The sequence below is a fragment of the Micromys minutus genome, assembly GCF_963924665.1.
Source record: "Micromys minutus genome assembly, chromosome: 6".
Lineage (NCBI taxonomy): Eukaryota > Metazoa > Chordata > Mammalia > Rodentia > Muridae > Micromys > Micromys minutus.
The window spans coordinates 40,401,456-40,424,238 of record NC_137975.1 but is presented as its reverse complement, the minus strand read 5'-3'; the positions used below and the strand labels follow the sequence as shown (position 1 = coordinate 40,424,238).

The 22,783-nt window shown below is 40.4% G+C and overlaps 1 protein-coding gene across 2 annotated transcripts in view; it reads left to right on the top strand.

Annotated features, from left to right (window-relative positions):
* Positions 1-561: 561 nt before the first annotated feature.
* The window catches only part of APBB1IP (amyloid beta precursor protein binding family B member 1 interacting protein), a gene marked incomplete at its 3' end in the record, with an annotated part of 90,947 nt that continues 68,725 nt past the window's right edge, over positions 562-22,783 (top strand). For both annotated transcript variants that reach the window (XM_080918473.1, XM_080918472.1), the window contains exon 1: positions 562-700. The remainder of the gene's footprint in view (positions 701-22,783) is intronic.

Here is a 22,783-nt window from a genome sequence, read left to right as displayed (position 1 = left end):
GCCTGGGGAGCTTGAGGGTTTTGTGGGGCAGAAAGCGGAACTTTTGGGGTGGACGATTCCATCTGCACATCTGTTCCGCTCAAGTCTCAAAGTTGTAACCAACAGAGGTTGTTTGTTGAACGTCCCAGCCGCTAACTGCCTGCAGGTGTTACGAACTGGTGAACTCTCCTGTAGGGAGTCTCTCAGTTAATCTGAGACTTTTAGTCCTGGCATCCCTTGAACACTAACCCTCAGACTAGCATCTATCTGGTCCTTAGTCTCACACTCTTACAGAGAGCACAGAGAACCACACAGGTGAGAGAAGCCTTTTCCTAACCTTAGGGCAGGAAGTGTTTTCTTCTAGGGGTGTACAGGGCTTGGAAAAAAAACAGCCCAAACTTGCCAAACTTGCTGAGCCCCTTAGGGCAGGACTTGGTGTCTGTCTCCTCTCCTCCAGGGCTCTGTTAGCTAGCACCTCGGTGCAAAGCTGGGAGTCTGCGCGGGGTGGGCAGGGCTCACAGCACTTCCTCCCTGAGTCTGCGTCCTCGTCCCTAGGCCGGCCCAGCCCAGAGGCACCGACTGCACGTCTCTGCTCATTCCTGTGTACTTCAGCTCATCATCTCGGCTCAACCCCACGCTTCTCAGATCAACCCGCATTCCCGCCTAGCATCTAGGCTCAGCCCCGCGCGCATCTCTGCACAGCCACCCCTCAGCTGTCGAGGTAAGCAGCACCCTAACCCTGCTCGCCTGCTCAGGGCTGCCTCACTGCGTGTCCTGTGTGTATGGGGGGAGAGAAGGACCGCGCGACACAGGTTCACGCACCGGCCACGCACGCGAACCTGCCACCTCCCCCCATCCCACCCTGTGAGCAGCCAAGGAAGCTTCCAGTCCTCTGCACACCCCTTGCACTTTTGTGCCGAGCCTGGGTCTCCCTCCTCTCCTCCCTGTGTTGTTCTAACAGATTTTCTGCTTAGGACACACTACCAGATCTCAAGTCTGGGACTTCACCTTAAACTGAGTTAGTCTGTGGTAGTCTGAGGAGACTTTTGAGAGTCAGAGGACACATAATGGGCCCTTCATTTAAAACTTAAGAAACTGCGATTCTGCTTTTTGAAGACTGTCTTTCCCTCACAGTATCTTTTTCTTTGTAAAAAAAAAAAAAAAAAAAAAAAAAAAAACGTGGTAAGGATGAGTTTGAATTCCAGACACGGTTTTCTAATTTAGTTTGGAGTGAAGGTGCAGAAAATGCTTTAAATAATGAACGACATGGATGTTTTTGTATGCTGAGGCATTCAAAACCGGAACCCCTAGTCCTGGCCCCTGGCTCAGACCTTACTGTGCCTCTTCATTCTCCTCTGCAGTGTATTTCTCAGTTTTCATACTGTGCACAGTGACATGTGCTCTCTGGAGCCTCTCAGCATCTCTGTTCAAAGAGTACTTCTGTGATAAGGAGTGCTGAGTGAAAGGGGAAAACAAAGCAGACAAGGGGCTGTGGGTTTATCCTTCATACAAGAGTAGCGTGGTGTTAACAAAAGCACACACTCCACTGATCACTTTTTAAAATCAGAGACTTGAAACTTCAGGAAACCTTGGCTTTCAGACTAAACCGGTGCTTTGCCTTCTAGGCCTCCGTAAAGCACAGGCGCGCGGGCCTAGAGAGAAATGCTGGCTAGCAAGATAGCAGAAGATAGGGAAAGAGTCCCTTGTCCTGAATGATCTTCCAATGTATTTCCTGTCAGTGAGCTCAGAGTCTGACAAATACCGTGTCATCTTCAAACTATTAGCACTTAACTTTTGCATCCTTACAAATATTTGTGACCTTTCTGGCATTTGGTAGACCGCTGTTGTTGCTATACGTCTATCAGACACTAGCTAGCCAGAGATGAACTTTATTGTATTGTTGTAACCACAGTGGAGCTCAAGCAGTAAATGAGATTATACGGTCTCAGTCTAGAGACTACACGAGTGCTGCGAGGGGGTCTGTGGCTCACAAGCAGCTTCCGTCTTTTTGTCAATGCGAGGGGAAAGGAAGGTATGCCAACAGACTGTTAGAAGCTAAAATAGAGACACTTTTGATGGTCTTTGTTTCTGAGAAATTCCTCTAAGAAGCAAAGTAATTTCTGGTCTCTGTGTAAGTTGCCAGCATTCCGTTGTAGTGCATTTCCACATTCATGAGTTACTATTCTTTCAGAAATGTAACTTTGTAATGTGTGGTTAATTACACGTACTCAGTAGGTTCTGGTAGCTCCCACTACATTTTCTTGGAAGTTTTATGAGACTATACACCTGTTCTCCACTATAGTTTCACTGGATGTCACAGATAGATTAAAAAAAACTCCAGGTATTTCTATATTATATAGTGAGCAATTTATAAATTTCATTGCCATGAATAGTTGAGTTATACCACTTTGATTTCTCAAAGGGCATTGTTGCTTTTTATTTTTATTTATTTCTAGTCATTTCTTTCAATTTCTTTTTACCTATTTTAACAAGTAAGCCTTCTAATTAATCCACAATTTTTTAGAATAAATTTAATTCATGTTCTGTAATCGATCAAACTGTAACATTTACAACATTATTGAACCTCATAAGTGATCTTAGGAGCTCTCAAAATTGAATAATCTAAAATAAATAAGACAAACATGAACAATATACACATAATTGGAAGGTAATTTTATATAATGTTTTAGATATTTATGTGTGTAAGAAAATTGTATATTGAGCTAAGTATCTGCCCCTTGGAGATGCCTTTTCTGCCCCTTGGAGATGCTGAATAAATTCTGTGTTGTCGGTCTATGTCTAGACTTTGACGTGTCTCCTGAGGTTATATTAGACCTCAGGACTGAACATTTTTAATTAACATGATTGATTCTTTTAGTATGAAAGCATGTGTTTTGTATTAATTCTCCCATTCCAAATGATAAGTATCTTAAAAAGTTCAAATATATGTATTCACTATAAATGAATTACATTGCATATACATTTTAAGATTTAAGGGTATTTGGCAAGGACACTGTTTACACATTGATGTATATATGCTTTATAGTTATATCAGAGAATGAACTTTCAATGGCAACTTAATATATGTGAAAAAGCAGTGCTTCCCAGGGAGGAGAGGAGAGCAATACTAAGGCCTGATGCCACCGCTACCAGTTCAAGAGATGGGGAGGCAGGCCTTGGGGAGAGCCAGGGACTAGCAGTTACTACTGCCACCCTTGTGTCCCTACTTTCCAGCCAAATTCTGTCACCATCAGTTGAGGTTTAAAATGACTCAAGCCCCAGGACCCAGTTTGTTTATTGGTACCAATCTGGAGGCAGTAGGGAAAATAAAATACCACACGAAACCATCTCACTGCTTCCAGACTCAGAAGCTTCAGTTCAAGACTACATTTCCTGTGAGCTGCCTATAGACCCGAATCACTAAGAACCATGTTATGAAACCTGTTTCCTTCTTCCTCTTGCAACTTGGGTTCACTTTGGATCACTGCGTACCTAATGCAATGTTATAAATAATTCTGAAATTTATGTATTTCAGCTAAGGGGGATAAGGAATATTTACCCCCTTATGGGCCTATATTTTTGACTCTGAATTATCACTTGTGGTCTCTGGAATTTTCTGTTTGTGAGATCATGTTGGTGCTGGGGTTTTCAGAGTTAGAGTTGCTTAACCAGACATTGAGATGGCTGAATTACCATGTGACTGGCTAATCTTCACATGTAGACATGTATTATTGTAACTCTTCTTTGTCACTGAAATGAAAGCACAGACAGGTTAATGAACTTAGCCAGTGACATGGAGAAGAGCTGATACTGACGCGGAGAAGCTTGATAACAGCACCCTACATCAAGCATAAGCGCTCAGATGAAGCAAAAGATGGGGTCAAACCTCGGTGATCTTGTAGCCTAGAAGTAGGGAGCAAAGCAGTCAGTGAATTCTACATGGGACTAAAGTTGTGTTCTGTGTGACCATCTAGCAGGTCAGAAGCGGGAAGGGGGATGAATGGAAGAGAGCCAAGCAAACCGAGCAAACTTGTCTTGTGATGGATAGAAGATAGATATCATCCTCAACTCTAAGGTTACTGCCTTTGTCTTTGGAAAAGGAGTCTGCTTTGGCCCAATCCTGATTTCACTCTTTATTACATCCAAACTCTGTCAGGTGACCCTCAGGCTTGGTTAAATCAACAACATAGTAAGTCTAATCCTTTCTCTGACTCTACTGGAAGTCTTTCCGATTTGAACTTATATAACAGACTCATCAAAGATAAGGCTAGGAGAGAGATAAGGGCCTAAGTACAAAGGAATTCTGCTCCCTCACAGTGGCTGGAAGACTTATGTCCAGCTAACATCCTGTTAGACTGGGGAAAAATCACAAGTGCCACTAGAACAAGTAAGCTATGAATGGACAATTTTCTTTTCATTTTTATTATAAAATATATACATATTTTATTATGAAACATATATCCATAAATTATTCATATATTTCTGTGTGTGTGTGTATGTGTGTGTGTGTGTGTATGTGTGTGTGTGTGCGTGTGTGTGTGTGTGTAGAATCACTGCCATAGAGAAAGCTTATTGGCTTGCTCCTCCTGGCTTGCTCAGCCTGCTTTATTATAATGGAACCCAGAACCACCAGCCCAGGGGTGGCCCCATCCACAATGTACTAAGCCCTGCCCCCATCAATCACTAATTAAAAAACTGCCCTACAGGCTTGCCTGCAGCCCAGTCGTATAGAGGCATTTTCAAAGTTCCCTCTTCTCCGATGAGTGGTTATAGCTGTGTAGCTGTGTCAGGGTGACATAAAACTGTCCAGCACACAGAATATGGAACCCCAGCTCTCTCACAGCTGCCACTGAGAGGCTGCTCAGATCCCTGTTAGGTCTTTTCAACTGGTTTCAAAATGGATCTCCAATTTCTCCCTTATTTCCCAGCTCCTATACGAGGCTACTAAGGGTACTTCAGAAGAGCCTCCCCTTGCTTCTTCCTTAAATCCCACTCAAGCACTGAAACAGGCCTTAGCTAGAGCATGCACCTTATCCTTCCAAATCCTTCCTGGCCCTCCATGATGACCAGTGCCAGACCCTAGCCTCTGTCTACTCATGAGCAGGAGATACCTATAATCCTGTTGAATCTCAGTCTAAACCAGTCTAGACCCCAACCTTCCTGATGCTGTGACTTTTTATTGCAGCTCTTCATGTTCTGGTGACCCCAAATCATAAAATTATCTTCATTGCTACTTCCTAGCTGTTATTTTGCTACTCTTTGAAATCATAATGTAAATATCTGATATTTGTGATATTTGATATTCAACCCCTATGAAAGAGTTGGTCCAGTGCCAAAATGGTTGAGTCCCACAGGTTGAGAACCATGGTTCTAAACAGTTAGCTCTTGTTACAAAGGAATGGTCACTCAGCCTACACTGATGCTGCCTTGATCCTTTCAGAAGCCAACAAAACTTCCTCACATAACCTAATAACTACTATCTCCTTCCATTCTCTCAAAGATCTCAATCACCAAGCCTTCCTTACCCATCACCCTCCCAGGTGTAAACCCTCCATGTCTGTCTCCTTGATTCTAGCATCTCCTTGGAACTTTGCTCTAGCTTCATCTCTGCCATTGTCTTTCCAGCCCACACTGCTCCCATGCCTCAAGCACTTTGACATGCATTCATAGATTCTAACCATTCTCTCAGTCCTTTCATGCACAATTTAGTCACTTCACTCACAGACCCCCAAGCCCCAGATTGGTCTATAGACAGGGGTCATGTAAAAGCACCTCCTTATGTCTTGGGTTATGCTATCATCCAGGGCCACTCTAACAACACACACCCTCATCAAAGCCAACCTTCTAGCCCTAGGTACCATTTCCCAACGAGCCAAACTTACCACCTTTAAACAAGCATTAATAATGGCTAAAGATCTTTCTATTTATATTCATACTCAAATTATGCATATAAAACAATTTATTTGAATATTCTAATGTGGAGAAAAAGAGGCTTACTCGCCCAAAGAGAGACCTCAGTCATCAATCTCTCCCTTGTCCAGGACCTTTTTGGATTCTGTTCTTTTTCTGTCCAGTGCAGCAGTAATCCATAAGAAAGACCAAAAATACATCTCTTTCAAAACAGAACTAGCTGATGAACTAGCCAAAGGAATACCCCCCGACACACACACACACACACACACACACACACACACACACACTCAGACCTTCATCTGTCCTCTCTCTTTTCTTGCCTATCACATTCCTTCTCTTATCTTTCACCCAAGTTTTCTCACACATAAGCCCTTTGTTTCATCCATCAGACCCTAATTTCTATCCTACAAATTTATAGATGAAAAAGGTATTATCCATTTCTGAGACTGACAGACCTATAAGCCTTGACAGACACCTATGATACTTACCAAAAAAATACCCAAATATTATATCTCAAAATCAAGTTTTCATCTCACCAAATTCAAGGCCTCCTGACAATCATGGGTTGAGTGTATGAACTTCAGTCATTTCTTCTCTAAATATATATATACCCTGTATGTGTGTGTGTGTTTATCACTAATACCTTCTCTCTTATAGAACTTATTCCCTGATTAGGCTAGTCATGCTCATTAAAATCAGATAACAATCGAGAATTCACATCCTCTATTTCCCAAAAAGTTTTAAATTATTTAAAAGTCTCCTAGAAGTTTCACATTTCCTATTACTCCACTCTTCTGTCAAAATTGAACGGACAAGCCATAATATAAAAGAAAACTCATAAAACTCACCCTAGAATTAAAATTGGATTGGGCTAAACTCCTGCCCCTGGCTTTACTCAAATTGAAACCCTTACCTAAACAAGACAAACAACTTCCACAAATAGCCAGTCCCTTTGAACTCACGTAAGCAGTGAGTCACCCACCACACTCTTCCCTAATACCTACCTCATTGCTCCTGTCTTGCCTATCAAGCAGTGTCCTTTCTTTCCTCGAGACAGAACTTTGGAAGCATACTAACAATTCTTTACCTCTTCCACATCAGTCATTCTGTTATAGAGAGAGGACAGTGGTCAATAGCTCTGCTCCTGTCTGTCATTCTGATGGCATGTGAAGTGTAAGAGAGTAAGAGCCGAGGTTGCTTTGGCCTAAATGACTGGAATGTGAGAGTGCCATCAGTTGTGGGGAAGTTAGAGAAGAAGTGACTGAAGTTCAGTTCTGGGTATGAATATAAAATATCAAATGGTAACAGAAATATACAGGCTAAACAAGCATGAAAACACAGTTTTTGTTCCCATTGTTCAAATTAAAAGTAATAACACACCTCAGATTATAATACAGGATCATACCATCTAGGAAATAGGACATGAGACCAAACCACTGGGGATCCCCTTCGGGATCCTATCTAGCTAACTCTAAGAATCAGTCAGCTGATCAGCACTGTCCCACTGCTGGGTAGTCAGGACAACTCCATTGTCTTTAACACATGTGGAAGGAAGAAATGAACAATGAGGAGCCCTGTATTCACACCTACAGTGTTGGTCAGTGACACACATGCAGAGAAGGACTTCTCCAGCTGCCGCATAGAAACAGGATCCCCAGGGAGGCAGTATGAGGCCCTTTCCCAACACAAAAGCTTGCTGTGCCCAGAGGTGAGTTTTTGTTTTCGAAATCCGAGGTCAGATTTGAAATAAAAAGATGCTTTGTTACTCTGCAGCTAGATGTCAAATGGAGGCTCCCAGAAGCTACGGAAAATATCAGGTACAAGGGTGAGGTGTTTAAGAACCTGAAAGTTAGGAAGCGGTTCTAGTAGAGCTTGAAATAACTAACATTTTACTTAGCTTGGTAACAGGCACCAGGGTGCGTCATTGTGAAGGGACAGAGCTGGCGGAATGCCACGACAAACCACTGGCCACAGTGACCCAGAGCAGCGGCTCTCACGCTGTGGGTCATGACTCCTTTGGCAACCCACTATCTCCAAAACCGTTTACATTACGATTCCCAACAGTAGTAAAATTACAGTTATGAAATAGCAGTGAGAATTATTTTATGGTTGGGTTTCACCACAAAGAACTGAATTAAAGGGTGGCAGCATTAGGAAGGTTTACACCCCTGATGTCCGCGGTTCTCCACAGTGAAGGTACAGTCCTTAACCCTTAGATTTTTTGTTGCAAAAGAACACATTTTGCAGATGTAACATAATGAAGGAGCGCCAAAAAAATATTTTCTCTTACTTCATATCATGTTTCATAATTGCTATTCTGAGTTTATCTAGGACTGCTGTACTTGTGCCATTAACAGGTGCCTTATCTCTGCTGTCAGCATCCACAACTGGCAGTAATGGTGGCAGCAAGACACCAACTCAGCTTGGGATGCACTATTGCTTTCATTTGGGTATATAGTGGCTTCCTGGGGGGAGAGTCACACCACTGAGCAATCACCCCAGCCCCATCTTTTATTGTTCTCCTTCTGACTCAGTTCCATACATGATTGGAGTCAGCCAGCCAAGATTTGCTCTTAGAGTATTTAGAGTTTTGTGGTTTATATATTTCCCATATTGTTAACAACAAGCAGAAATGAAGTCCTGTGGGCTGTGAGTGTTTGTAAAATAAGGACAGCACAGTAAATACTGGGCAGAGAGGAAACCAAGGAGCATATCCTCAAGGGTCCTTTATGGAGTCGGGCTGGTACCTTACATATGTTTTAATTAGATGAAATTTCCTCAATGTAATATAGTAGGAATTTTATTTGTTTCCCTCTTCAAGTCCTTTTATCTTTTGAGGGTCAACCAGGTACCAGTGTGACAAGCTATAAGTCAGATATGGATCCTCGTGCCCAAAAGATTTCAGGCCATTGGGAAGATGTAGCCTACAGATAAACACATGCTGATGTACAATGCCCACTGATAGCTGCAAAACTCGTGAAGTAAAGACTTTAATGATAGAGGGGACAGCGTATGTGGGTGGCCAGGGTGTGCTTTGAAGGATAGAGGATTGTCCAAGTGGATCCGTGAAAGAAGGTTGCCATAAACACCAGACACATGGGACACTGTGGCAGAGCTGGAACATAAAGTTCACGGAAAGAAAACCAGCAGCCATGAGTAATGTTCAGACTGTTCTCATGTGATGTGGTCTCCACGGCCAGCCATGTTTGTGTCAAAGACAGAGGCAATCCTTGAATACTCCAGACCAGCACAAGCCATAAAATGCAATGCAGACCACACATGGACCTTTGAATGTTTTAGAAGCCCCATAAAAACACCAACAAACATAATTTTGCATTGATTCCAATCATATATTTGATGAAGTGTTCAAAATTATCATCTAATGAATGTCTACTATTTAAAAGTTTAGCAAATTTAAAGTGAGAGGAAATTACTTCTTTTTTCAAACAGTTTCCCAAGATTTTTGGGGGGTTTGTGTGCTCACGTGTGTTGGTCAGCTCAGCTGCAGGTGATAAATGCACAGGAGTGCAGGGGGATTAGGTGAACTCTGAAGTCAGCTAAAAGAAAGGAATGGAAAGTCTCTAGCACCTGATTTGAATTCATATTTAATTCTCAAGTGGTGATATTGTTTGTTGTTCTCTTTGGGTTTTTTTTTTTGTTTGTTTGTTTTTGTTTTTTTGTTTTTTTTTTAAGGTTTATGTCTGTGGCCCTGGCTGTCCAGGAACTAGCTCTACATCAGTCTGGGTTCAAACTCAAACCTCTGCCTAACAAGTGCTGGGATTAAATGCATGCACCGCCATAGCAGGCTTTAAGTCTCAGATGTCTTACTAGTACTCTAGCAACAAAGACAATCTCCAATTTGTTTTCTTTTGATGTTTTCTCTCTTCTGCCTGCTTTATTTTATGTATTCTGTCTAAAAGTGGCAGGAACAGAAAAATAACTAGAAATTAACAGCAGAACATGCTGCCCTAAAACCCACATCCGGCCCAGTGTGATCTGTTGCCCTAAGCAACGCTTGCTGTCCGCTTTTATTTTGTTTTCATTTTGGTTCACCTTCTAGTTCACAAGCATAACACAGCAGCAGCAGCAGCAGTAGCATCTATTCATTTGCAGTGGCTCTACACCCACAAATAATGTACTCCCCTCTCAGGCAAGGACTGAGTCAGAAGATTTGGGGTACAGAACTAGAGACACCTAGGGTATAGCTTTAAAAGCTTTGGGATGTGTGGATAGTATGGTCTCCCCTGTTCAGATAATGGATCCTCTATCCTAGAAACTACATTTATAAGTGGTCAGAAAGTTGGGACATATGGAATGTAGGTATATTAGTGTGGCCTTAGGAGAGTGTGTGTGTGTGTGTGTGTGTGTGTGTGTGTGTGTGTGTGTTGCAAATTTTTGGTTTCCTTCTAAATTATAACCAAACAGAAACACTATATTTACTTGAATGGGATACCATGTTAACTGCCTCTCCTAAGAGAAGTCTTGGCATTTGAATCTGATGTGTCCCTCCAAGCTCCTGTTTTGAATGTTTATTATCAACCTGTGGTGTTACCTGGAGACCTCTGGTGCAGTTAGGAAGTAAAGCCTAGCTGGAGGAAATAAAGTACAGCCATGGTCTTTGAAGGTATGCCACCCTGATCCTAAGCTGGTTGTCAAATATCCTCAACCTGATTCACTTAGGTGCCTAAGAACGGGCAGCATCCTGTTGGAAATGGTGCAGGCTGAGGTACAGAGAGCAGCCAACAATGGGTTATTTAAGCCTGTTTAAGTGAAAGCCAGGTCAGAGCATTGAAAAGAGTCCTACAAATATTCAGCAGAAGTACTTGGAATAGCATCTGACAATGAAACCTTTGGAACAAAACAAAATGGAAATGCATTCCCCTAGAAATCCCTAGAAATAAATCAAATATTTCCCTGTATGTGTCCATATTTGAAATAACATTATATTATTCAGATTCTTGTCAGTCATGAAACACATCTTTCAGCCAAAGGGCACAAGGTAGAAGATAGGAAGATCTCTGTTCTTTTACTTCCATCTCTTTGTGTAGCAATGGCAGTGAAAACTAGTATAGTTATCTTTCATTGTCCATGGAGGACAAGTTTCAGGATTCCACTGAAGATCAAAATTCATAGATATTCAAGTCCACTACATAAGAAAGTAGAGCATTTGCACAGAACATATACACACATTTTTTTCATGTATTTTAGATTATGTCATGGTTCCTTAACATCTTTACTAAAACATAGCTGTTATAGAAATCACAGTGACAGTGTGTTTTATTTAGGGAGTGATAACAAAAGGAAGTCTGTATTAGGTGAGTATAGTGGTGGTGTATGCCTGTAATCTCTGCACTCAGGAACACAGGAAGAAGAATGGAGACTTGGAAGCTAGACATATACATATACACATATATGTAAGACTCTATTTCAAACAAGAGATGGAAATGTAGGAGGAAGAGTCTGTCCATTTAATTCGTTTTTCATTTTGTGCAGTGTCTGACTTGTCTACTATGTATTATTATATCCACCTGAAGCTGGTCTTTGCTACTTTGTGGGTTCTTTTTCCCACCATTTATCCCCAGTATCCCGCTATCACTATATAGGAGAGAAAGAAGGAGAGAGAAAGAGAGAGAGAAAGAGAGAGAGAAAGATCCCCGAATCTAATCTCTTTCATCTTGTTTCTTTGAGCATGATACCAACAAACCTCAACTAACTCCTCTGAACAACCACCAACCACTAACCCTGCCTCTTGGTGCTCTAGCATTTATCTACCCTCTGAAAAGTCTCCAGAATTGTAAACATCACACAGTCATAGAAACTATCTGTAGCTGGCAAAAATACACCTCTGCTAGAGCATGAGGTAAATCATAGTCATTTTCTGACAGTCTGAAGCAACACCATATCCCACACCTAGGATTAAAACAAAAACAATTCTTATAATATTTCTGTATTTTTAAAGGACCCAGGATTCCAAAATTGTCACTACATCCCCCATCCAACCGCTGTGTGTTACCCAATCCTATCCTGCAAGCCTCCTTCTTCCCAGAGAGTTGCCCCCTGCTATTATGTCCTGTACCAGTGGCCAGAGCTTCTGTGTGCTCATGATACAGTGACCATGTCACATCCAGAAAACAAGATGAGTTCTTCCCTACCCTCCGCATCTTAGTCTTCCCATCACTCCCTCTTCCATGATGTCCCCTGGGCCTAAGAGTAAGTGGCATGTCTGTTCCGTTTTAAGGCTGAGTATTCAGCATCCTTATTCTCAACACTTTGCTGGGTTATAAGACTCTGTTTTGATCAATGCCCACTGCCAAACAAGGCCTCTCTGTTAAGGCTCAGATTTGTGCTAGTCTATGGATATAAACATGAATATTTAGAAAGTAGTTTAACAACATGCCTACTTAGGGTTAGCGTTAGAGTCAGTGGCCTGTGACCACTCTGGCCATCAACTTTTGATCGCATTTACAGTACCAGGCATGTGTTACCTCTCATGGAAGTGGGCTTCAGATCCATGCAGGAAGCAGGTGGATACCCCCAGAACAGTCAGGCCACTGTTGCACTGGGCATATCTTGTCTGGAAAGTCAGTATTGAAACCTCAGGGTGTACCACTGGCCAATTTGTTGATAACTCTCCTCTCCCTACACCTTGCCTAGCACCCTCCAACAAACAGTAGGAAGCCTTCAGTTCAATCCCAGCTGATTTCATTGTAAACACGATTTTTAATAAGTATTTTCCCAAGTGTGGTGAAATCTTCAACTGGCAAACCAACCCAATAGGAATAGTTACCTATAGGTGCAAAGTTTATTTCCTGCTCTCTTAGAGGAAAGTCTGGTTCAGGTGATGAGACAAGTTGTGTCTAAAGTCTTCAGAAGCCGAACAAGAATGCCATAAGGTTCAGCTGACAACAGAGCAACCACTTCTAAAGAGCTTCGTTAAGAAATGAGAGTGGGGTTTATTCTAAACCATCTTTCCCACATGCAGTGTTAAACTACTTTGGAAGGGACGGAGGAAAGAGATCAGGCTGGGAGCCTGTTGCTCTCTTTCTCAGGATTTAGTAACTTGAAGAGTTGTTTTCTACCAACAAAGGGAACTCAACAGTTTCCCTAAAATAACTGCTCTGGGGCTACTTTGCTTTTTGTAACCATTTTCTCTCACTTTTTCGACTTTGACACCCACACCAATACCTGTGGGTAAGTGTAGCTACTGTGTAAACCATATTCTATTTTCTATGCTCTTGTGGATCTTTAAATTCTTAGTCAAAGGCCTATGGAGTAAATAAGTAATGAGAATTCTAAGTCACTAATCTTCCTGACTTGATTTCCAGTTATGAAAGAAAAGAATCAGACCAAGTTAAACTGTACCCACTCTTACTCATTGACAGTAAGTATATGAAACCAGGGTTGTCCAGAGACTGAAGGATTTCTGTCACACACAAGGTCCCACAGGGAGTCAGATATATCGATGGTGCATTTCCATTGCAGATACATCAAAACAAAACGGCACAGTGGGGCCAGTGAGGTGGCTCTTCCGGAAAAGTATCAGAAGTATGAGAGAGGATCTGCTAGCCACAAGCTCAGGTACCCACTGCAGATCTTAGAATGTATCTCCTCTGGGCACTTTTCTATAAGCAGCTGTTTAGTGGAAGGAAGAAGATTGGGTGAATTTTGAGCAATGTGCTGGGAATAGATTGTGGATGGTTTTATCCTAGGATTTTTCTAGGTATCTCTTCTAGCCAGCAGGGTAGATGTAAAGTTGGCCTATTTATATTGTGACATGGCTGCCCTACTATACCCATATGCTGGTCCTGGAAGCACATTTTCTCTCCTTCTTGGTCCTTCCCCATCAGTTTACCTTTCTGAGGATGATGTACATTTGAAGGATATGATGCTTGCCTCCTCCTTCTGACATTTAGTGTTCAGATTGCCTACAGTCTTGGCCTTAGGGACTGGGCCACAGTATAGATCCTGATCATCCCAGAGAAAGGCCTCAGGGAACAGTTTGACCCTGGTGAATGCTGACCTTGAAGAACCTAGCAGTCTCTCCACAATTTGATACCACAAGAGAATTATTTCTTTCTTTCTTTTTTTTTTTTTTTTTTTTTTTTTTGGTCTGGCATTTCTGCTGCAGAGTTTTATTCGTGCTACTTAGGAATCTGCTGGTACAATGAGCTGAGTGATGGAATGACAGTTTAAAAGTTTTACTAAGAGTCAAATAAGGAGATGCAGAGAAAACCAGTCTACTGCGGACTTAGCTAATTCAATGAAAATGTAGGGCATATACTTCATTACTATGAACATGTTATCCAAAAGAAATACTTGTGTTGGTAGTTTCTATTTAAAGAACATATTAAGTTCTATAAAACATGTGAAATGCATAACTTCTAGAATTTAACTGTTTTCCTTCCTGTATCTGCTAATTCACCTCTTTGGGAATATAGGGGTTGTATTGTTGCTGCTGCTGCTGCTGCTGCTTTCAATGCTAGGAGTTAAATTCAAGGTCCTGAGCATCTTGGAGATGAGTGTGTGGATGCGCGCGTGCATACTTGTGTGTGTGTGTGTGTGTGTGTGTTCATGTGTGTGTATGTGTATTCCTGTGTGTGCATGTGAGTGCATGCATGTGTTCCTGTATGTGCATGTGTGTGTATGTGTGTGTTCCTGTGTGTGCATGTGTGTTCCTGTGTGTGCATGTATACCTGTGTTCCTGTGTAAATTGTAGTTCTGTCATAACCTATTGCTTTTGGTTCTGTTGATCATAGATACAAACTCACCAATACAAATAGTTGTGCAAATCATTCAATAATTATTTTTTAATGTGTATATGAAACAGTAAGTTGTCACATTAGGAAAGAGATAGAGGAGCCTGGATTCCTTAGTGATTCCCAGGCCAACCTGGGCCAAAGACCTTGTCTTTAAAAGAAAAACCCACCCCTGCTTTCAGTAGCATTTATTAAAAACCAAAAATTTATATTTTCTATAAAAAACAACTAAAAATGGGTCATTAGACTAAGCAAAGGAGCTTTTGCTCCATTTTAATTTTTGTAATTTTAATTACAAAAAAAACTATTTAAAACCCTAGAGAATGGTATTAGATCTTCATGATGTTAAATGAAGCAATAATTACTTAAAATGAAACCAAAACCAAAAACAACAAAATAGAAATATATAATTTGGTCTCCAACCTAATTAAAAACATTTGTGCTACAATGTCTTCAAAAAAGCAGAAAGACCATGTAGACAATGAAAGAAAACACAGGTTATATCTCTAAAAAGGGAGAGCTGTCCAGAATATTTAAAGAATTCCTATAATGTAAAAATAAAAAGACATCTACTTTAAAACCATATGGAAATATGTTCAACACATAAGAGAAATGCAGATCAAAAGTAATGAGAGATGTCACACCATGAGGATAGTTGAACTCAAAAGACAGAAGACAATGGTAGATGCTGATGAGGCCATAGAAAATAAGGATCAACCTAAATAGCAATTAATTGATGTAAAAGAAAGGTGGCTTCGATACATATTAAAATTTGGATGAACTTGGAATACATTATGCTGAGTGCAAGAAGCCAGATATAAGAGGGCAAAAACTGTATGATTTCATTTGTATAAGAAATTCAGAGCGCACAAACAGAGAGAGAAGATGAAAGGCTTCAGAAGCAATCTCCCCAGATTCAGTACATAAAAGAGCTAGGGGATGATATTTTAATGATGGTTATTAATGGTAGATTTTTATGGAAAGGCAGGATAGATGTTTGAAAGATGACATTGAAGAGGTTAATAAAGATTGGACAACAAAGCAAATCCCTCGGTTGGTAGAGTTACCACAAAGCTTTGCTAAGCTAAACTGTGTTTAGGAAGATCTTGGGAGTGTCCCATCTAGCTGATTTAAGAGGGGGAGTCTATATGTAGGGGGACAAATAATATACTGATGGAGGAGTCATGATGATGCATGAAGAGAACCTGGGACAAGATTGGGAAGGCTAGGCTGACAAAACAAATTAGCTATCTCAAGAATAGGTAAAAATCCTTACAAGAAGTGCCTAGCACTATGAGTCAAGATAAATAAAGATAACTGATGTGATTTATGTATTTTATTTTATGGGTTGAAGAGATTATCTGGGGAAGGGATGCTCCTGGGTAAGTGGTTCTTGCCTGTAGTGTAGTTCAGCTGAGGATCCTCCTAACGGTTATAAACAGACAGAACTGTGGAGTCAGCCTGTTAGTGTTTTTTTCTCAGAACCTTCTCTTCTCTTTGTCTCATCTGCTTCCTGCATCTCAGTATAACCCTCTGTCTGGATCCTCTTTCTGACTTTCTCTTCATCTCCCAAGATAACTTCAGGCTTATAGCTTGCTATACCCCGAGCCAGGGGAATTCTGTGTGGGCTGGTGAAGAGGCTGGTAGGTAGTCATGTTACATCTGAGCCCTTGCTGGGATGCCCTCCTGGAAATGCCCAGTGTGGAGGCAGTGTAATTGCAGGCTTAAAAGTGCATCTAGAGAGGGAACCTTAGATGAGTAAGATACTGCACCCTCACACTGCACCAATACCAGAGAACAGAAATAACTGAACCATAAAACAAAGGTTGAGGAGGGCTTACCTCAAACACCCTCCAGACCACAGCTAAATTAACTGTATTTTGAAAGAGCAAATGTGTTGGCACATTTCCTTCAGAATGCAGTTAAAGCTGCATCGTTATTAATATTTGTGAAACATGAATGTTTTTACTAAGCCTTTGTCAAGACAGCCCTCATGGGCAAAAAGGAAGACAAGCAGAACCAAAGGTTTGAGGATTTAGTGGATTGTCATCTGACATTTTTACTCAGATTTCATCTGGAATAGTCCATAAAGACTTGATTAAAAACAATTAACCATGTATTTCTCCCAGTTCATTTTTTTTCAATGTCCATAACAAATCAAAACTATACTGTAGGTTTTATTATAGGTTATATGTTTATTGTTATATGTTGGTATAACCTATATTAACTGTCTCAATTAAATCAAGATGTCATTGGAAGTTGTCACACTAAGACAAAGTGTTAGGAATAAAATTAGAAATAAAATGTACAATATGCCACTCCTTAAAAATTGAAATTGTCTTTCATTTTATGTTTTAGATCCTGATAAAAGTATAAAGCTCTGATTTCTTTGATGTCCTTGAATAAGTTCCTGCATTCTCTTGTACTCTATTCTCTATTGTTCCTATACTGTCACTGTTCAAATTTTATTATCTTTTATTCTCCATAACTTCCCTGGAATTGCACTGACTACTCCACTCCCATGTGTGTACTCTTTTAAATATCATATGGCAATTTCAATCTAGAAAATAGAAACATACACATACATAAACACATGTGGGAGTGAGAAGATGTTAAAATACCCTTTACTGAGTTAGAAAAAATATCAACCATTTTAGCCTTACTAAAAGAATTTTAAAATCGTCAATAGCTATGGATTATTCCATCAGTCAATCCACTTAAACATTGAGGTGACCATATATTGAGTCACTACATACTTTTGATTTGGCTTTGGTTTTTGAGACAGTCTCATGTAGCTCAAACTGTCTTCAAAATCCATAAATAGTCAAAATTGACCTTGAACTCCTGACCCTTCTACCTTTGCTTCATAAATACTCAAATTAAGGTTGTACTGCTGCTCCCAGAGTTTTAATATTCTAATTTAGCTGACCATTCTAATATGTTTCATACCAATCAGCTATTCCTACATTCACCAATAGCACACACTATTGTAATGACTAAAGAAACTCCATTTTATGCTAGACATCCATGTTGGTACCAACAAGCCATTTATCTCTGAATCTAGTCCCTGGAAGATAATTCCCAGTAACCCTGACTCAGTGACCCTCATCGAGAAATGTACCGCCATGACCACCTACTTGTTATGATACAACTAACTGCTTTTATGGCTTCTATAACTTGTATGTATATGTATGGTATGTACATGTGTGTGTGGTATATGTACAAGCGTGTGTACATGTTCATATTGTGTGCAGGTGCACATGTGTAGACAGGCAACCCTTCCCTTCGGGTTCAAAGATGGTCAGACTCTCATTGAGTGCTATCTGCTGAAGCTGTCTGCCAAAAATGAGCATTAGGGTGCTAAGCACATCTCTCTGGGATGTGGACGTTTCTCTTCCTGCTTTTCTTTGATTATGATTGATTGACAAGTTGATTGGTTGAATGATTAGCAGATTAATATTTGTTATGAGGTCCCAAGCTTTCTGGGCACTGGTTACTTGTTTTGAGGGCTTCAAACCAGCATCAGGAACCAAAGAGGTACTTCTCTGTGCTACAAGATGAAGATTCCATGGATGTACTGTTGTTACTATTGAATGTGTAATTTTGTCATTCCAGTGGAGAGTTAGGAGTGAGCACATGCTCACCCAACTGTCTCACCAGAAGTTCTTTGGTGTACTTCAGACACACATCCCTCTCTGCAGGCATCACTATTGCCTGTGCCTCTTTGAAGTCAGTACTATGGAATAAATAGTTTCTGTGCTTATGCAATTATCATAATTTATGAGTCTAGTTTTCCTGTCACCATTTTACAAGAGAAAAATAATGTGGGCTTTTTCTCCAATAACATAAATAAATTAATCGAGATCATGGAATATCTAGCATGGAACATAATCTGACTTATTCAATTACTATATTCATACTGAATGTGTTTCTGATGAAAGAGCAGCTCCCAGGTAACATTTGAATGGGTATCAAGAATAATTCCAAGTTCTCAATCCATTGCTTTTTTTTTTTTTTTGACACGTGAATAAAACATACAATTAACTTTATGTATTTAACTAAATTTAGATATTTAGACTTTGGAGTAACTAAAGCAGAGAACTCCAAAACTCTGGTTGTTGAATAACTGTTTCTTATTTAAACCTGGATTGCCTTGCAGCTAAAGAAAAGTAAATGAAAAGTCTCATAGACTAGAGAGAGAGAGAAAACATAGTCAAGGGAAACATGTTCTCATTGTCCACTTATCAAATTTCTTCTTTAAGGCACTGTGTGTAAGTATCCTTCACAAAGCAACTGAAATCTCACTTTGAAGACAAACAGATAAGCTTCTTCATTTCATAGACTGGCTCATGTTCTGATTGATTGGCTGTTAGACTTTATACACTAGTTAATTAAACCACTCTGCAATAAAAAGTTACTGTGGCCCTTAAATACAATCTCATTCTTAAGTAGTTAGCTTATTCAAGGATATAGACTTCTATATGTTTCATGGCAAATATCTCATAATTTTGAACTCTAGCATGTATTCTATATTGTGAGGATATGATTACTAACTATATGATTAATAGCAATGAATACTTCCTGAACCTCCTGGTGGATTCTCTATATGACGTTTTTAAAGTTAACATTTTATGTTATAAGAATTTTTTTATCATTTTTGTGGTTCTCTGATATGATTACATATATAAGTGCCATTCATAATCTACCTGGGCTATAAATAAGAATTATGAGGCCTCTAAAAATACATATCGAAAGGTATTATTAAAAACAATTTATGTGGAATTAAGTTGATTGTAATAACAACAAAGAAAAACAATTCAGATAATAAAGCACAGTATGTTATGATTAATTTTTTTGATGTTTATCACTTGTTAGGTTTATCATTAGGTGTTTAAAGGTGCTATTTTGTGTACAGAACTTTGACATAACCTCACCATTTAATGGACTTTTTTAATAAATCACTAATTCTGTGGGTGTCTGAACACTCACTGTACACAAAGCAGAGCTGGCTTGTTTTAGCTCCCCGGTGTCCATAAAGTCCTCTTTAGGAAAACTTGAACAACAGCATCAGCCATTTTTATGGTCCCTCCAGGTTGCTTGAGCTTCCTAGTCAGGCTCCTGGTCTGACTCCAGCTGGGTGACCTTCACGGAGTCATATCCTGTCGCCTGCATTCTGTATGTCATACTGCATTCTGCCCCAGGAGTCTATGACCTGCTTAGTTTCCGAAGGATAGGACATAGACCTGTCCACACATGATTTCTTAATGGGAGAAGTATCAAAGAATAGGAAACCAAGTTTAAAACCATGGGCTATCATTGTCATACTGTGAATAAGACTCTGTAAGAGTAAAGGAAGAAGGTACTCCATTATCCTATAGAAGACCAGCAAGTTGTAGTTTCAAAACTATACAGCTTGTGGTGATGTCTCGTGTGCCTTTGATCCCAGCACTCAGGAGGCAGAGGCAAGGGGAATCTCTGAGTTCAAGGACACCTGATTTACATAGTGAGTTCCAGAGTAACTAGGACAACACAGCAAGACTATCTCAAAGGGGGAAAAATGTCATGCAGTTACCTGGAACATGAACATGAATGATAAGAATGAGCTCGAATTCCCAGCACATAAGTTATAACCCAATTCCCTACCAGCCTGTGTACCACTAAGCAATACAGGGTGTGATGGTTTCTAATGTACCTTATGTCGTTGAGACAACAGAGAGTATGCAGTGTGACTTGTTCCTTGCCATCAATATTAAACAAAAAAAAAATGGTTTGGGTATAGTTTGTGGTTCTCTTTGTCTCTTTACATTCTGTATTCAAATTTCTGTCTGAAATTTTGTCATCTACCCACAGAACAGCAGTTCTTAATTTTGTGTGCAAGAGTCACTTGGGAATATTAAAACACAGGCTATTCAACCTCCTCACCCAGAGTTTCTGGTTTAGCTGTTTTTAGATGAAGCCCAAAATTTGCATTTCCGTCATGTCTGTATGATTTTGCTCCTGGTAGCTGGAGAACCTGCGTTTTGAAAACCACTACTGCAGAGAAAATACAGCACCCAGCACAAAGATTGGCTCTGGCCTCTTTATATCACTCACCCACATGGGTTACAGGTGCTTTCCGATATCTGGTACAGCCCTCATGAGATTTCTGTGCTATCAGTATAAAAGCAATGCCGATAATGAAACTCACCACTAACTAAGAATCAATATGAAAACATATAGTAAGCAAATGTGAATGTAGACATAATTTTTTTGTATTTAACTATTATAAAACTCACTGAAATGGTTTCTTCTCATGGATGAAAAAGTTGTATTGTGGTGAAGTTTCTCAGCATTGCATAGTAAAAACCCAGATAAACATGGTTGTTTCAGGATGTAAAGCCCATAGATGACTGAACATCTTTATAATCTGCATAAATGCCCAGGCTGCTGGTTTCAGCTCCTTACTCCAGGAGTACTGGCCATCTTTCCTCTCTGCCCTGACATTAGTGGCTTTTACGCTGCTGTGACATCAAACCTGACAGTGCATGTGACATCAGCCCTGACAGTACATGTGACATAATCTGTGACAGTACATGTGACATAATCCCTGACAGTACATGTGACATAATCCCTGACAATGCATGTGACATAATCCCTGACAGTACATGTGACATAATCCCTGACAATTCATGTGACATAATCCCTGACAGTACATGTGACATAATCCCTGACAATGCATGTGACATAATCCCTGACAGTACATGTGACATAATCCCTGACAATTCATGTGACATAATCCCTGACAGTACATGTGACATAATCCCTGACAATTCATGTGACATAATCCCCGACAATGCATGTGACATAATTCGTGACACTGCAGTTCAGCGGGGAGAGGTTTGTCTTGACTCAGTCACAGGCATTTCAGTTCTTTATCGTGGTGACCATTCTACAGTGCTAAGAACTTTCTTCTTATCTCTGGTGAAGGATCTGGTCTGCCCCATGCCACTAAGTGATCCCTTAAACTGTGGTCCTCTGATGACAACAAAAAAATGTACATAAAATAAGAGCTACCACAACGTACCCTGAAAAAGCTAACAAGACCATTTTGGGAAAATATATTATGCAATTTTAAAAATTGTAATTAATGGACCATTGTAATATGTGCTGGCATGTAGTGATTCAATTCCTCTCATCCTTCAAAATACCAGCACTGATAACAGTATCTTCACAGAGAGAAAAACAGTATTTACTAAGAAACTCAAGAAAAGAATTAAAAGTCCTTCCTCACTGAGTGGAGGGATGCAGCCAGTGGTAGAACAGCATGTGTTTAGCAGGACCAACAAGGACAAAAACAAACAAAACAAAACCCACCAGCTGGGTTGCCTTTTCCAATGGCATGTATAACGGAAAAAAATTTTTGGATAACCTGGCTGTGGTGGTTTGAGTAAGAATGGTCTCCACAGACTGGAGTGGCACTCTTTGAAAGGATTAGAAGGATTGGGGGATGTGGCCTTGTTGGAAGAAGTGTGTCACTGGGGATGGGCTGTAAGGTTTTGAAAGGCCATGGCTTCACACCCTTACACCCGCATTCCGCCACCCCCACCTCTGCCTGTGAATCAGAATGTAGCAGCTCTCGGCCACTGCTCCAGTGCTATGCTCTTTACCATGACAATAATGGACTAAACCTCTCTAACTTTAAGAAGAACCCCAATTAAGTGCTGCTTCCCCCCCACACACACTCTTAATGAGTTGCCTTGGTCATGGCGTCTCTTCACAGCATAGGCCTTTATAAGAAATGCAAGGAAGTAACTGCTTCAGCAGATGACTGCATGGTCTCAGCACCTGCCTGTGATCTCTACCAACAGCCCCACTCAGGGAGACTCTAGTGCCAGCTACAGAACATCCAAGTGAGACATGCAGAAAACCCCTCTTCTCACACAAAAACAAGAAGTCGCTGATATTTTCTGTTTTATTCTCAAACCATGGTTCACATCAATTTTTTTGTCCTGAAGAGGAAAAATATCTGTCTGCCTGCCTTCACAGCATTTTTGAAAAGAAAGACAAGCTGCACATCTCCAGCAATAAAGGATTAAACTGCAGTATAACATACTCGTGTCAAAGATGCTCGGAGCCATAAAATAACTGGGGGAAAA